The sequence below is a fragment of the Ochotona princeps genome, chromosome 10 (assembly GCF_030435755.1).
Source record: "Ochotona princeps isolate mOchPri1 chromosome 10, mOchPri1.hap1, whole genome shotgun sequence".
Classification (NCBI taxonomy): domain Eukaryota; kingdom Metazoa; phylum Chordata; class Mammalia; order Lagomorpha; family Ochotonidae; genus Ochotona; species Ochotona princeps.
In genome coordinates, this window is record NC_080841.1 from 35,365,319 (window position 1) to 35,383,080 (window position 17,762).

Here is a 17,762-nt window from a genome sequence, read left to right on the forward strand (position 1 = left end):
AGTTAAAAAAAAAGTATTTAAGAATTAAGAGACACCATTAAAAGGTAAAATATAAGAGTTGTGTGAGTTCCAGAAGGTGCAGAAGGAGAAGCTGGGTTGCATTTAATGAATAATAAGGGAAAACTTCCCTAATCTAGAGAAAGAATTGGGAAACAACATCCAGGAGGGGCACAGAACTCCCAACAGGGTTGGCAAAAAGAGATCTTCACCAAGACACATGATCATCAAGCTCTCTTCAATCAAACATAAGAAAAAGGTCCTTAAATGTGCATGTGAAAAAAATCAATTGACATATAGAGGAAAGGCAATTAAATTCATAGGAGACCTCTCACAGGAAACTCTACAGTCCAGAAGAGAATGGAGTGACATAGTCCAGATTCTAAAAGCAAAAAATTGTTGACCCAAGATAACATACCCAGCAAAGCTTTCCTTTGTCTTTGAAAATGAAATAAAATTCTTCCACAGTAAAGAAAAGTTGAAAGAATATGCCTCTTCCATACCTGCCCTCAAAGGATACTTAAAGATGTTCTCTTAACAGAGAAAAGAATAGTGCCCACCAAAACCAAAGGCAAATGTGAAGAACATCCCAGTAAAATGACAACAGAAGACTGAACCAACCCATTACTAAAATGACAAGACCAAATTACTATCTATTCATATTAACCCTGAATGTAAAAGGATTATCAATCAAACTTCATAGATCTGTAGATTAGATTTTAAAAACAAAACCCATCTATTTGTTGCCTACAGGAAACACATCTCACCAACAAAGATCAGTATAAACTGTATCTCATGGATTTTCATGTATTTTTTTTAGTTTCATTTCTTCAAAACAGTTTTTTCCTCACATCCTGGCATTATTTTTTTCAAAGTAGTTTTTGATTTTCTTTTTCATTTCTTCAGCAACACATTAGTCATTCAGTAGCATGTTATTTAACTTCATAGCATTGTAAATTTCTTTTTTTTTTCTTCCTGCTGTTGACTTTGTTTTGGGGCTTTTCATTTAAGAAGATGTAACTGTGTAATGGAGACTACCATATCCAGATGGACTACCAATGAAACTGTTGAATATATCTTGACAATAGGATGCTTAACTGTCTGCCATTGTCAATGATGGACTTAGGACTGTTTATGAAGAACTGTACCATTGTAATAATATAGGGAAATTCAGTAGGGGAGAAGAGATCTGGGCAGTGGGTAAGGAAAATTCCAGAGCCTATGGAACTGTATCATAAAATGATAATAATAAAAAAATTTTTAAGTATTCAGCACCAGTCACACACATACACACAATCTGTTGGAGGTCAGGCAAAATGGAAATAAAAATGAAATTCAAAATTTTTTTAAATTACCAAGCTTGAGGCAAGTATAAGATTAATCCATAAACTCTCACGGGTTGTATAACAGACACCATTTGTCTAATAAGTTATTTTTACTGAATAGTGAAATATATTTTGCATATTTTCTGAAGAAACACAAAAACCTAAACAGGGTTTCACTAGATACCTTTGTGAAATGAACAAGAAAAATTTAGTGATAACCTAGTAAAACTGAGACAACAGCAAACAACTGAATGTAGTTATATTTGCTAGAAAATGGATATCTGATTATTTTCTTTAAAATTTTCATGATGTATCTTGACACAGAAAATGTTCATTTTACTGCTTAAAGGTCTGGTGCTCATCTACATTTCTCTTATCTCTTACTCACCCGTAAGTTGATTCTTTTTGCCTGCCCCACCCACCCAGGCAAGACCTTTTCAGACAGGTTTTCTTGATTTCAAAATGAGGTGACTTTCTTCTCCAGGTATCTTTAGAACCTGATTTAAAACATGCTAATATAGAATGAAATTATATACACTTTGCTGCTCACAACAGTATCAGCCAGATCACTTGTCTCCGGAAAATCTGGATTGCTGAGATCCAGTTCTTGAGCTTCTGATTCTGTAGGTCTAAGTAAAGCTGGGGACTGTGACCTTGAACAACTCTGGGGAGATGCTGATGTGGCTTAACCACTCAGAGCATCAACATTGTCCTAGACGCCAGCCCGACTTGGCTCCAAGACAGTGGGTACACACCTCTGTCGTCCTAAAGCCCTGTGCTTGGGAGCAAATGGGTTGCCCTCCTGCAAGCCTCATGCTGAATGCAAGTTCCAAAACTGAATTGCCCACCTCTTTGTGCGCTTGCGCTGTAGCATTTAATCAGTTCCACAAGTTAATGAACCCGGAGTCCATAGACAAGTAGTACTTTGATCCCTATTTGCCCTGTGAGTATACCCAGCTCAGAACTGTGTCCTCTTTTGTCAAACAAACAAACAAACAAAAAAAAAGTTAGTGAAAAAAAAACCCTGTGTTAAGGCTAGCATGGGGTGTAGAAACTTCCTTCAAGATAAAGGTTCCTGGTACCGGCTGTGTTGGGCTTCTACAATCGGATTCTGATTTTGACATTAGGCTTTAATTTATGCCAGTTTAATTAAAACAGCTCTGACAGATGACTTTATGGCAAGATCAGGTTTAGAGAAGTTTGAAGTTGCCTAAATTAGCATTTTGCTGTAAGATGCTCAATCCACAGCCTTCAAGTTAGAGTTCAATCTAGTCCTCTGGCGAGGCTGGGAATAAAATGCAGAACACATTGAAGGGAAATGGCTTTTGCAAGGATTTAGAGGAATATTCCCTCAGGAAAATTATCTCTAGCCTTAGCCTGACCAGAGGTCATTGGCAGGAGTCCTGGTGTTGTGAAGGGGTTCCTGGGGGCACTTTTCTAAGCTCCGCAAGTTCTCTTCTCCACCTTCTCACTGACATTTTAACAATTCACCATGCATTCCAGATAGTTAGCCCAAAGCCTGAAAGGAACCCCCAGTCACAAACAGTCTGAGAATTGCTAGAAAAATCCATATTCCTCAAAATTGAATGACCATAATAAAGACATGATGACAACTGTTTGTCTGCTAAATATGGGCTGAGTCTAAATTTGGAGTGATTGGACATGGTTATCCCTTTAACTGTCTGTTTCTCACTAGTCTCTGAGGGTGAATGGCATTTTCCTTGAAGCCTTGTTTCTTAAAGTATTTTTGTCCCCTAGGCCTAAATTTAGTGCACTGTTTTCTAGTTGGTAGTTTGTTTTTTCATCACTGAACTAGAAATACTACTGGAGAAAAATCCAAGAGCAAAATCATACCAGAAATCTGACGTGAATATTCATCACCCACTGACAGTCATTTTCAGGGCACAGGGATTTGGCCCAAATGATTGTGATGCTGGGTGCAGGACCTGGGAAGATGGAGCCACTGCTGTGTGCTCAGCAGCAGAACTGAAGACAGAGGGGCCCATGCACTGTGGCTGCTGCCAGCCCTTCCATCTCTCTTGCTAGAACTTTGAAGGGAAGACTTTGCCTCTGCTTACAAATCACATGTTTCAGGTACTTTGTATGTTTACAACTTGCTCTCTTCTCCACCAGACTAGCCAGGTTGAAACTCTTTTGTGGCCATTAAAATTTGAGGTTTAGAGAAGGCTAACTTGGGACTGAGGTGAGGGTGAATAGGAAGATGAGTTTCTGAGGTTATGCAGCTAACTAGGACACTCAGGGTTGCCGACTAATTGTACATTTTAGAGTAGTTGGTAGAATTTTGAATGCTGTCAATACAAAGAAATGATACATGTTTTAGATGCTAGATATGCCAATTGTTTCCGCTTGATCATTACACATTGTAGGTCCTAAAATGTTACACTGTACCCCACAAATAGGCATAATTACTATGTGTCAACTGAAAAGTTAGAATTCAGGATCTAGCATGGAATATTTGGTCCAATCACAGTTATGCTACTTAATGACTTGTAGTTCTTTGGACAATAATTTTTTATGTAAAACAGTGCTAATAATAGACCCTCCCTGATAGGATTGTGGTGAGGTCAATGTAGGATACTGTTCAAGAAGCACTTTAGCATAGTGCCTGGAAAATGTTAATAGTTCAATAAATATTTAGTCATCATTAAATATTTCAGTGCTGTACTTTTGGTCAAGAAAATGCCTTTTCTTGCTGGAGAAGGGCAATCAAGCCTTTTACGTATCGTTATAGTCTTCACTAAATGCCTCACACCAGCTCTCACTGGCCTTCAAAGCCGTCCTTGCTTGTTCTTTCACCCTGGCTCACTTCCGGGCAGCAGAGAAGCTCCCCCTCTGATTTGTCCCTTTCTGCCCATCCTTTCTGGGAGAGACTGTCCACAAATCATAATGCTCACTCTCAGTGTGAGTTCCCATTCTCTTATTCTTTCTCTCTCTCACAAGTGAAAACCTATTATGTTCCACTCCAGTTATACATCTAAGGCTGAATATTGGAACCTGATGGAGAAGAACATGTTTGAGGTCATGGTTATTGTCACAAGTTGGTTTTAACTCAGGGGAGAACAAAAAATAATTCAGACAATTCTTCCATAAGCAATACTCCTGCCGAGGAGATGAAATTTGCTCTGAAAAGAGTCCTGCACCATTAAGGTAGACAGGTGTCTGCTGGAGGCCTGGCCTGTTTGAAGTGAGCTGATGCTTTCTCACTGGGGACACACACAGCCTGCTCTCCCAGGGCAGATGTCAAGAACAGCCCAAGAGAGAACTGAAATTCTGATGCATGCTACAACATGGGTGAACCCTGGAGACACTGCTTTGTGAAAGAAGCTAGATACAAAGAGCAAATATTCCATGGTTTTTTTTCTGCAGGAGTTATACAGAGCAATCAAATTATTAGAGACAAGAACCAGTGTAATTGTTGTCAGAGATGGCAACAAGGAGGGTTGGGGGTCATTGTTGACTGGCTACAGAATTTCAGCTTCAGGAGATGAAAAGTTCTTGGCCCAGATGGTGGAGGTGATGGTACAGCAATGAAGATGCATTTAACACCACTGAATTGTGAACTTTAGAAATGTCTCAAGTGGTAAATGTATATTTTACTTATAGACAAATGTATCTTTGCAAACATCAGCCAACATCTAAGTAGCTATATGAATTTCAGATAAGGCAAATATCAAAGTAAGAAATGGTCAAGGAGAAAGAACATTATGGAATGATACAGCAATTATTTATGCAAGACAACAATTTTTAAAAAGATTTCAAAGGCAGAATTAGAGGGAAAGACAGACAGAATGTCTTTCCATTGGTTCACTCCCCAGATGGCCACAATGTCCAGTGCTCAGTCAGGCCGAAGCCAGGATCCAGGAGCTTCATCTGGGTCTCCCATGTGTGTGGCAGGTAACCAAATGCTTGTGACATCTTTTGCTGCTTTTTCAGAATATAAGCAGGGAGCTAGTTTAGAAGTGGAGTAACCAGGCTTCAAATGGATGCTCAAATGGGATTCTGGTATGTCAGGGAGAGGCTTAACCTGTTTCACCAAAGCACTGGACCCAGTATAATTATTCTTAATGTCTATAGGCCTACCAACAAGATGGCACAACATATGAGGCATAAAACAATAGAACTATAAGAAATAGATTAATCCACTATCATTTTTGAATAGTTCAAGTGTCAGGTGACAGGTTCAGTGAGAAAATCAGGGAAGACATAGTTTGAATGGCACCATCAGTCAACTGGATCTAATGACATTCATAGCATAGTTCATCCCAAAGCAGAATAATATACATCTTTTACAAGCTCATCCAGCACATTCACCAAGACAAATGACATTCTGGACCAAAAGCATATTTTCACAAATTTAAAACAGCAGGAATCATCTACTAGATCACAATGAAACTGAAGTAAGAATCATAGTACTAGATAACTGGAAATCCTCCAAATAATGAGAGATGAACACATTTCTAAATAACACATGGATCAAAAAATAATCTCAGGAGAAGCCAAATGTATTTTGACTAAATGAAAATTAAAATGTACTTACCAAAATTATAAGATGCTGCAAAGAGTACTTAGAAGTTATGACCTTAAATGAAAATATTTGAAAAGAAAAAAGATCTAAATTAATCTGCCACAGGAAAATACAAAAAGTAAAAATGAATGCAGATAAGAATAAATAATAAAGATCAATGAAAATTTGAAATAAGGCACCTGAGTAGGTAAAATTGAAGAAACAAAACTAAATCTGGCAAGGTTTCTGATAATGCTTCCACGATTGCGTAGGAGAGGTGCGGCCAGAATTCCTTTGGGCTGAAAAGCAAATCACACTCTTCGTGGGCAACTGTCAAACTACAGGGATGCAGAGTTGCTGGTGGAGCTTTTCCACTAGGCTGGCCAGTAATAAACTTGAAGCTTGCAGAAGTTAATGACTAAAGCAAAGCACTTCACATGTGTACATGTCAAAGGGACAAGTGAGATGTCCATTATGCAATGAATCTACTTAATGGAATTCAACTTTTTGGAAGACTCCTCAGAATTCAGGTTTGATCAGGGAATAGTCATGCCCTACGGGATGTCAGTTTGTGATGTTTCCTTCATCATGGTGGAAATTCAACCACTACCTCCACGTCTCCTAGCAGCAGGGACTAAAGGGCTGTGGATAATATGATTCCATCAGCCAGGGTCATCAGAGGTCTTTCTCCAGAAAATAATCAGAGACAGGCTGTAGTGACCAATGTGCTGAGACAGAGGCCACATGTGTATCAGTCAGAAGTTTGTTGTTTTTGTCCCAGGATTGCACTTTGAGCCGGTCTTTCAGCTCCCAATAGCGCCAAAATATACCTACGCCACAGCATAAAAATCAGATTTCTTACCCACCTGGCAGACGGAGCTTACAGCCATAAGCTGCTGCCACCTGCAGCTCTGTCTTTACAGAGGCAGCCGAGATGATCTTCCGTGAAGATTTGGAACCATGATGACTGGAGCCACAGCTGTGATGACAGGAGACAGTGGTAAGGTGGAAAATGTCATTTATGTCAACAGTAACAGGTGTTATAGGATGTGGTTTTATAGAGTCACTTTAGGCACGTTTGACTAAGCAGATCTGGAAATACTTTGTCCTTTCGCCTCAGGGTTTCAGGCATAAAAAATTGTCCCAACTCCTACTCATTTTAAATTGCTTAGGAAGGGTGAATTATAATCAGTTGCTTGAATTACAAACCAAATATTTGTCTTTCTTGTTAGTCAATCAGATTTTGATGTGAATGGTGGGAAACATGTATATAGTCTGAAATGGCTGTCAGTATTTTGGTGATAAATTAGAAAGTGAATTTTTAATGATTCCTTTTATTAACATTTTATTTGTCAGATTTTACTGGTTAAGTTTGGGGATACATCATTTGCTTAAAGAATTTAAGTATAAATTCTGTGATGTACTTTTTTAAGTTTTATCCTAATTGAGCATATAAGTATAAATCTACATATTCTATGTCTTTCTAAAATTTTGAAATTTAGTCAATAAGTCACATTGGATGTGTGACTGACGTCAGTCAGGAAGTTAAACATCTTGTGTGTATTTTTACATTAGAAGTTGCAGTGTTTACAAAAATCCATTTATTCAAGAAGAGAAACATGCCAAAGCATAGCCAGATAAAACAGTTGTTTGGAAGTGTATCTGGGGCGGGGGGGAAACATTAATGAAGCATTAAGCACTGCCCCTTGTTTCTCAAACTTTAAAAATTTTTAAATTTTCAACTATCCAGGAAGTGCATACAAGGATACATTGTCTTATGGAGTTTGCATACTTTGCTTGCTTTTTTTCCCCTTGAACATTGGAAAGAATTTAAATACTTTATGATTCTAAATTTTCAAAATCTTGCTTGATAAAACTTGTATGTGTCAAAATGTAGCTTCCCTTTCAAAACAGAATTGTTTCTAAAAATTTATTCCTTAAAAAACTTCAATAACATTGATGAACCTCTAGCCAGGCTAAGGGGAAAAAAAAATTGTAAAGAAGGGGATAAGGGGCTGGCATTGTGATGTAGCAAAGCCAGCCACCAGTTGAAATACTGGCACCAAGTCCTGGCTATTTCACTTCCAATCCAATGCCATAATGATGTGCCTGGGGAAGCATTCGAAGATGGCCCAAGAGGTTGGGTCCTGTCATGCACAGAAATTTTCTGGTTTGACCTAGCCTAGTCCTGGCCTTTGTAGTCATTTGGAGAGCGAACTAGTGGATAGCAGATTGGCTCCTTCTCTCTGCCCGTCAAATAAATAAATCCATTTTTAAAGGAAAGGATAAGAATTATTAATATTATAACACTGAAAGAGGGTCAACACTACTGAATCCATGCATATTAAGAAGATAATAAGGGATAACGTGAACAACTATACTAACCACTTTTATGACCTTGAAGGACACAATTGTCAAAACTTACAAGGAAAAATAGGTCATTACAATGAACTGTATTTTTATTAATGAAATAGACATGCACAATAATTTGGCCAAATAAAAATTATCAAGTCAAGATGACTTCACTGGTGAATTCAACCAAATGTTTAAGGAGAAAGCGCAATAATTCAATCTCATTCAGAAAATCAAAGCACAGGGTATATTTTTAACTCATTCTGTAAGGCCAGTATTATTACCTTAATAGCAAACCAGGATCTTCCGTGAATATAGATGCGGAAACTCCCAATAAGGTTTTAGCAAATTGAGTCTAATAATGTGAAAAATGAATTGTATACCATAACTAATAGGAATTTAGCTCATATTCAAGACTAGTTTAATATTTGAAAATCAACACATTACATAAACAAAAACAAAACTACATGGTTATATATGTCCAGAAAATTTTGATAAAATCTCATAATTATGTATTATTTTTGAAAAATGAAAAAGAAATATAAAGGTCCAAACATGGTGGCCTGGTGGCTAAAGTTCTCACCTTGCATGCTCAGGGATCCCATGTGGATGCCAGTTTGTGTCCTGGCTGCTCCACTTCTCTTCCAGCTCTCTGCTTGTGGCCTTGGAGGACAGTCCAGAGCCTTGGGACCCTGCACACATGTGGGACACCTAGAGGAAGCTCATGGTTCCTGGCTTTGGACTGGCTCAGCTCTGGCCATTGTGGCTACTTCAGAGTGAACCAGTAGATGGAAGATCTTTCTGTCTCTCCTTCTCTCTGTATATCTGACTTTCCAATAAAAATAACTATACCTTTAGAAAAAAAAAAAGAAAGAAAGAAACTCCATGAACTAGAAGAGAACTTGGGAACTTCCCCAACTTTGTAAAGAAAAATATTTACCAAATATTCTATAGACAACCTAAATATAAGAAATTTGAATCTTTTCCACTTAGAACAGGAACAAGTAAGGTAGTCTCCTTTTCCAGTTAGTTTCAGTATCCTACAATGGACATCACATTTGATACAATAAGACAAGGAAATATAAATGATATACAGTTTGGGAACAAGGAAAATTATCTGTGCTTGTAGATTTCATGGCTTAATGTAAAACATCTGGAAACTTGATAATATCTTGAAACTAATAAGCAGTTATGACACATTGCAAGATTCAAGATTAATGAACAAAAGTTACTTAATTCCCTGTATGTGAGTAGCAAACAAGTGGAATTTGAAAGTTATAACAAACTCCATTTGTCCTTTTGGGATTGATTTATTTCACTGAGAATAATGGTTTCCAATTGGTATCATTTTGTTGCAAATGATAAAATTTTAGTCTATGGAGTAGATGTACCACAGTTTCTTTATCCATTCCTCTTTCAACCAGTTTCTGGGTTGTTTCCATGTCTTTACTATTGTGGCTTATAATGCTATAAATATAGGGTTGCACATCACTTTCTCAAATGCAGATTTTACCGCATTTAGCTAAATTGCCAGAAGTGAAATATCTGAACTATATGGTAGATCAAGTTTCAATTGTCTTAGCCCTTTCCGTACTGATTTCCATAGTGACTGTACTAGTTTATACTCCAACAGTGGAGTAGAGTATCTTTTCCCTCACATCCACATCAGCGGGTATTGTTAGAAGAATCCTGAGATAAGCCATTTTCACTGAGGGTAAGGAGAACCTCAATATGATTTTTATTTGCATTTCCCTAATAGCAAAGGAACCTGAGCGTTTTTTGTATATTAACCGTTGGAGTTTGTTCTTTAGTAAAATGCCTGCTTATTTCCTTCACTGATTTCATAACAGGGTTGCTTGCTGTTGAGTTTCTGAAGCTCTTTGTAAACATTAGTCCCCTATCTGTTGTGTAGTATGCAAAGATTTTTTCCCATTCTGTTGGTTGCCTCTTCACTTTGTTGATCATTTCCCTTGCTGTGCAGAAGCTTCTTAGTTTGATGTAGTCCTATTTGTTAGTTTTGGCTTTGACTGCCTGCGGTTTTGGTAACTTCCTCTAACAGTTTGATGGCTTCTGGGTGTGGATCTAGGGCAATAAGGAATTCACAGCATTTTAAGTGTAAAGGAACTTAATAATCACTAATGCTGTTGTTAAATATGAGTCTTACTTGCAATTTTGAAAAATGAAAAAGTGCAGTGGATGTCAGAAATTAACTATTTTTCTGCTTGAGAGATAGTACAAAGGCTTGTCAAAAAGATTGTGAAAAACTGAAAGGAAATGATATATTTACTTTATGGAAATACTTTTGAAGTCCATGTATACTTTTTCATAATTTGCATTTTCCATTCCTTTTGAAGACCCCTCATATGCATGTATTTCAAAAGTGTTTGCCCAAAGTAACTTATTTTTTCATTCCATTCCTGATAGCCCTTGTCCAATCCCCTGGATTATTTTATAGATACAGCATGTTCCAGTTTATGAGTTCAGTATTGGGCAAATGCTTAGAGAAACTTACCAAAAGTTTTTTTGTTTCTCTCTTTGGATACTTTATTTATTTATAATTTTATTTATTTTTAATATTTGTTACATAGGTGAAAGGGTTGCAGACCCATGCACTCCACCGAGCAGGACAGAGAGGTCATGGTGGAGGTGGAGGTAGGTGAGGAAAAAGCCCCTGATCTCATTCTTGTGATGGGTAATATATATTGTGTCATTCCTTGATGCAAGATCATATCAGCATCAGGCAACAGAGATACACCCTGGGCATCATCCCAGAGAACCCAGTATTCTGGGTTGTTACTTGAGTAGCTTCAATTGTTCTGAGATGTTGTTGGCTTTATTGTGCCAAAGGTGAGAAACCACTTCAATGCCCACTGGCTCTTCATTTCCATTTCAGTATGTCTACTGTCTTAGGTACTTGCTAGAGAACCTGGCATGCAGCATTGTTCAACCTGTTTTTCTTTCCACGTTTGGATGAGGTACTCAAGGTCTTCTGCTGAATTAGAGGGACCACTGTTTTGTCTTTTGTACATCCAGGGGTGTTTTTTGTCTTTGCATGGAAGTCAGTAATGTAAGTGGTACAGTCCTACAGCTTGCACTCTGAGGTTGAAGCACACACCCATGTGATGTTCCCTGAGGTTGGGGATGAGGTAGAGCTGTCCTGACAGAGTGATCCCTGTGAACCTCCCCTGGGATAATTTCCCAACCTAGCTTTTGTGTGTGCCAGTAGGTGCAGCAGCTCATCCCTGCTCACCTCACTGCTCCAAGCCATATGCACATCAGTGACTCTAGTGGCCTAGCTAGGGAGACCTCCTAGTAATTCTACCACTCTATTCACCAGACTGACTCTGATGTGCACTGGAGGGTGCAGTGACGCAGCCCACCCCCAGCCTCAGCTCACACCTGTACCTGTAGTGCTGTGGCCATGTTGGGGAGACAATTAAGAATCCCTACAAGGCCCAACCCAGACCTGGCTCTGTGCAATGTGCATTGACAGATGTTGTAGCCTTACCTGACCTACCTCCAAATGCAGCTCCAATTATTTATTTTAAAAGCAGATTTACAGAAAGATTTTCCAACTGCTTGTTCATTTTCCGAATGCCCACAACATCTGATGCTGTACTAGGTCAAAATCAGGAATTTGAAACTCCATTTGGGTCTCCCATGTGGATGAGGGACATCAGCTGCTGCCTCTCAGGGTGTGTTTTACAGGAAGTTGGATCAGAATTCCAGGCAATTTGATGTCCAGGCATCTTAAGTGATGGCTTAACCTCTTGGGTCACAACACCCATCCCTCCTTTGATTTTTTTTTTTTAAGTTAGAGTGCTTCACTACTACTACTAAAAATAACTATTAATTATGGAACTTCATTATGCAAAGTACTTGCTATTTTTTTTTAAGATTTATTTACTTCTTTACTTATTTGAATCAGAGTTACAGAGAGGGAAAGACAAAGAGAGAGCTTCCATATGCTGATTCACTACCCAGATAGCAACAATGTACTGGGCCAGGCTGAAGCTTCAACCAGGTAAGTGGCAGGATCGTCTTTCACTGATTTTCCTGGGTGCATTAGTGGTTATCTGGGTCAGAAGCAGGATATGAACTGGCACCCACATGCAATGCTAGCATCACAGGTGGCAGCTCTATGTGCTATGCCACAACATGGACCCCTTGCTATTTAACTATATTACTTTATCTTGTCATTAATCCCCATAGCAAACCATCTTAAACAGAAGTAACTGGAGTCAGAAAGTTTCAGTAACTTTTCCAGGCTCACAGATCCAGTGATTTGACAGTGCCTTTGTGAATCTATGTTCTGAGGTAATTCACACAGTGCTCACTACAAAAGTTAAGGGGACTGGAAAGGCACAACTGAGGCAAGCTGTCTTGAATTGGGAAAATCACTCAGTCAGGAATGACGGTTACTAAGGTGATATGGAGTTGGGTGGCCTCTAAGCCTCCTCCAAGTCTTAGAGCTGATTTTGTTAGAGTCGGTGGAGAAGGACAACGTGTTTGTGTTGCAAAGACTCAAACTTTCTTGCCTGTTTCTGGAGCGCTTTGGAGTTCACCAACTAAAATCAGTTGTTCTTTTCTCAACTGTTTTAGCTCACAGCAGAGGTTTAAAAGTTAACTTTTTATTAGTTTATCCTTCCCAGTAGACTTAGGGCTTTAGGCAAGTGCCATCTTGTATTCACTTTGTACTCTCAGTACCTATAGTTCTCTCCAAAAGATGGTAAATAAAGATTGATTAGGATGAACTAGGTAAAGGTCAAATCAGAGCAGGTATTGTGGCACAGGGTGTTAAGCCTCTGCTAGGAAGGTTGCATCCCACATCTGAGTTCTAGTTCAAGTCCTGGTTACTCTGCTTCTCATCCTGCTAATGCGCCCCAGAAGGCAGTGGATGATGGCCCATATCCTTGAGTCCTTGTCATCTGTGTGGCAAGCATGGGTGGCTTCAGGTTGACCTGGCCCTAGCAGATACAACTATTTAGAAAGTAAGTCACTGGATGGAAGAACTTTCTCATATGTTTCTCCTTCTCTGTGTAACTCTAGCTTTCAAATAAATAGATATATTTTTAAAAATCAGATCTGATCACTCCATGATTCAAAATACTTTGTTATCTTCAGGAAAAAGTCCACTTTGGCTGACAGAGAATGAAGATTGTTTGGGATGTGTTGCTTTTTCACATCTTCTGTTGTATGTCTCTTCCCTGCTTGTCTTTAATACATCAACCAAATCAGACTGCTTCTGTGTTTTCCCTGTGAACTGACAGTTTCTTAACACTATGTATTGGCCCAGGTGGCCCCCACTATCCAGCAGGCATATCATCCTCCAGAAGTTCTCTGACTCTGCTAGGATTCATGAAACCCAGCGGGACCATTTTACTACCTTCTGTGCACCCACTGAACTCCTCATGGCACGTTTTGCTTTGTGTTGTCACCAGGCGACAGTTTCCTTGAGGATTATATTTCGTTCTTGTTATTGCAGAGCTGTGATCCTTACCTGAATCATGGAAGGTATTTAGTAACTATTTGATGAATTGCAGAATACAACAGTCAAAGTGCTTTGACAGTTGCCATTAAAGATATTCAACCTCAATGATGTTCCCAACTACATCATCTTTGAAAATGAGATGCAGATAGAATTTGCTCAAATGGCAAAGTGGTAATGAAAGAATACAATGAAGGAAGCAGTAAAAATGAAAGTTTAATTTGCATTATACAGACTGATTATCTGGAAATACAGCACTGCGTAATTTTTTAGAGAGCTGTTCTCAGTCATGAATAGCAATAAAACCCTTGGTAGCATTCTGAAAGTTCTTAGATTACAATTACTTTGTACAGGTTTTTAAAGAAAGGGTGTATATATATGTATTATATATATATATGTGTGTCTATGTGTATATATGTGTATGTATATATACACACACATATGTATACACGCACACGTTCTCTCTTTTCAGGAACATTGAAGTGCAATACTTTCAGTAAACAAGGGATTGGATTTATCTCTTAAGTCCTTTTTCTGAACTGAAATTCAGAACTCTCCCTTCATCTCTGGAGGTGAATACAAGAGTCCACCCTAATGGAAAACCAGTCTCACCTTTTGGATAGGAGTACAAATGAAATGTTCAAAGTATGGATGAATAAGTAGTAGTCTGTAATTTCTGTGAATTGTTTTTAAATCTCATTATTCTAGTAGTGTCACAAGGTGGATAAAAAATACGTGTTTTGTAAGAATGCCTGACTACTCTTTGGGGCTGCTAGATGCAATACTCAACAGCTGACTTAGTGCTATTCAGTTGTTTCCTTTATGACGAACATTTTAAAAGGAAAAAAAAAGTCATGGCCTGTGTGATCTTTCAGTTTTCTTGTTTTGAAAGTGAGGTTTGTGAAATCATTTCAAATGCACACTGTATAATATGGTAACAATAATGAACCTGCTGACCACTGTCAACACTACAATCTTCCGTTTTTAATCACCTACTATCTGACACTGTGCCAGCAAAGTGAATATTACCTCCTTGATCCCTCAACATAGCTCTGAGATAACTATTCTCACATAAATCTGCTGATTTCAGAAGAGATTTGTGAGGGGTTAATAAGACCTATCTTTTAGGTTTAATGAAAGGAATACATGAGCAAATGCTTTCAAGAATGTTGCAAACATGTAGGAGCCTGGACTGGGAACACCTCAAAGTTTCTTTGGGGATTCCCCTGAACAAAATGGAGGAATCAAAACATTAACCAAGAAAAGATAGAAGATGGAGTAGATCAATCAACCACCTCAGCTATATGTTGGCAGCGAAATACTGGACAAGGGGAAACTCTAAGATGGACTATGTCAATCAGTGGACTCTGCACCAGTCTCATCGTACCTGGATTGTTGCTGATGATATGTTGGAGCTTCTAATTGATCGAGGTGACGCTCTGCTGGCTCTGCCTTCAAACCTGAGAGGGCCTCCCTAAGAGGCCGTTGAACTTGACTGGACAAGTGGGATGCTGGACTCTGTATGGTGTGAGCTTGTAATTAGGGAATCCCAACGGAACTTGAGCTGTGGTTATGTATCAAGGTGAAGGAATTCACCATGGGGGAAGGGTTTGGGGTGAAGGGGGGAGAATCCCAGTACCTATGAAATTGTGTCATGTAATACAATGTAATTAATGAATAAATGAATAGAAAAAAAAGAATGTTGCAAACAGTAAATCTTTAAACCAATAATAAATGATCTTATTCTATTTAAAGAAGAGACACTCAGATTTGAGTTCTTGCAAATTATTTGCATGATTATCTAGTTACGTCCTATGTCCAGGATTTTATTAATCTGACCACTCAGGACCTTCATGGTCAAGCAGAAATCTTCTGAAATAAACATGAGCATTCAGAAACTCCCTTTGCCCATAGGCTTCAATCACAGTCATTCAGCCAAAAGATATTAAATCTTGCTGGTGCAGGCACTGTGATATAGCAGGTTAAGTTAAATCTGTGATGGCCACACTTCACACTGGAGTGCTAGTTTAAGTCCTGGAAATGGCTTTTCTGACCCAGCTCCCTGCTAATGTGCCTGGGAAGGCAGCCGCTGATGGCCCAAGTATTTCAGCCCTGCTCACCTTGTGGGATACCCAGATGGAACTGTCTTCCTGGCTTTGAATTGGTCCAGCCCCAGCTGTTGTGGACATTAGAGCAGTGAGCCAGTGGATGGAAGATCACTCTGTCGAAATTAAAATAAATATATTAAGTGGAAAATTCCAGAAATAATTGTATCCTATTTTGATTAGTATGATGAAATTTCACATGGACAGTTCTCATTCACCCAGTGCATGAACCATGACTTTGTCCTGCTTATTCATGCTATGTATACATTATGTTTGTTCCCGGTGCTGCACCGATCTGAAGCCAGGCACAAGGAGCTTTTTTGGGTCTCCCACGCAGGTGCAGGGTGCCCAAGGCTTTGGGCCGTCCTCCACTGCTTTCCCAGGCCACAGGCAGGGAGCTGGATGGGAAGCAGGCCACCGGGATTAGAACCGGCGACCATATGGGATCCCAGTGCATGCAAGGCAAGGACTTTAACCACTACGCTATCATGCCGGGCCCACTACCTGGGATTTTAAGGATTCACTAAACATCCTGGAATAATGTCCCACAGATAAATGCCGCTACTGCAAACACTTTCATATACAAAATCAAAGTTTTGAAGGTGTACAAAGAAATTCTGATAGTTTCCAGCTCAGTGTACTGTGATCAGAACTATGTATTAGAAGGATATGGAAGACAAAGAGTTAGAGTGTGAGTGTTATAGAAATGGGCTGAAGAGTCTGATTTGTTACAGGGAAAAGGAGGTATTTGGGAGAGGGAAAAAAAAAGCCATCTGGGTGCAATATTGGAGGGGTGCTATAGCTTCTAGCCAAATTCCAGAAGCATTGATATCCCTTGATATCAAAGGATTCAGGGAGGTAAAATTTCTTGGGTCTGAGCTCCCACCAGGATGATGGCTGGATCGTTGCCCTTCAGGCCTGGATGAAAGCATCTGAATACCACCTCTACCACTACTCCTGTATCCACTGGGCTGCTTGTTCCTGCCCTTGGTTCATCTGAGTGTTTGAGAATCCTGACAGTAGAAGCTGATGGAGCAGGATGATCCTAGCCAAGCCATAGCAGCTGGCAAGTGGCAGAATGCAGTCCAGGACCCAGATCTCATGGCTGTGTTTCTTAAGTTTGTCTTAGTCTTTTTCTATGGTTTTCATGTCTGGGTTTCAGCTGTATTTTTATTAAGCAGATACGCATATTGTAAAAAAGATTAACCATATTATTTAAGCAACACTGTGGTAACTGGGGAAATATGAAGTTGAGGGAGTAGAGTGTACTCAGTGTCTAAATCACAGTACTGGGAAAAGCTAGCTCTACACCACAAGCAGCATGTGATCCACTCTTCATTTGTCAGACACTGGGAAGATGTCAGTTACAATGAGGTTGTTATTTTTAGGGATCATTCAACAACTCATATGTACTAACTTTATGAAGAGATTGGCACTGACTTTACAATCTCTCCACTCTTGATCGCAGAGAGATGCAAAAAAAATGATGTGCATTCATTAGAAACTGTACTTCAAATTCTGAATTTTACAAAAGTTATTGATTTATTTGAAAGGATGAGGGAGCTCTTTACCCACTGGTTCACTCGCCCCAAATTCCAGGGCTAGGCCAGACTGAAGCCAAGTCTAGAAACTGAATATAGCTCTCTCACATAGGTGAACCAGAACCAAATCTTTGAACCATCTCTGCTATCTCCCAGGGTGCATATTATTGAGAAGCTGAAATTAGGAGCAGAACCAGGACTCAAGGGATGCAGGCATCCCAAGCAGAATACAATTCACTGGCCAAAATGCTTGCTGCTGGAACCATTCCTTAGTGTCCGTAAGTCTCAATTCCCACTATAGGCAAGACATTCTGCCTTGCAAAGTTCATGTGACATGTGTAAGGAACATAAGCAGTCCTGCCGTCTGACAATCAATCAGTTATTGTTATGTTGCTAATCTGTTAAAATTTCTCTCCACCTTAACCGCAG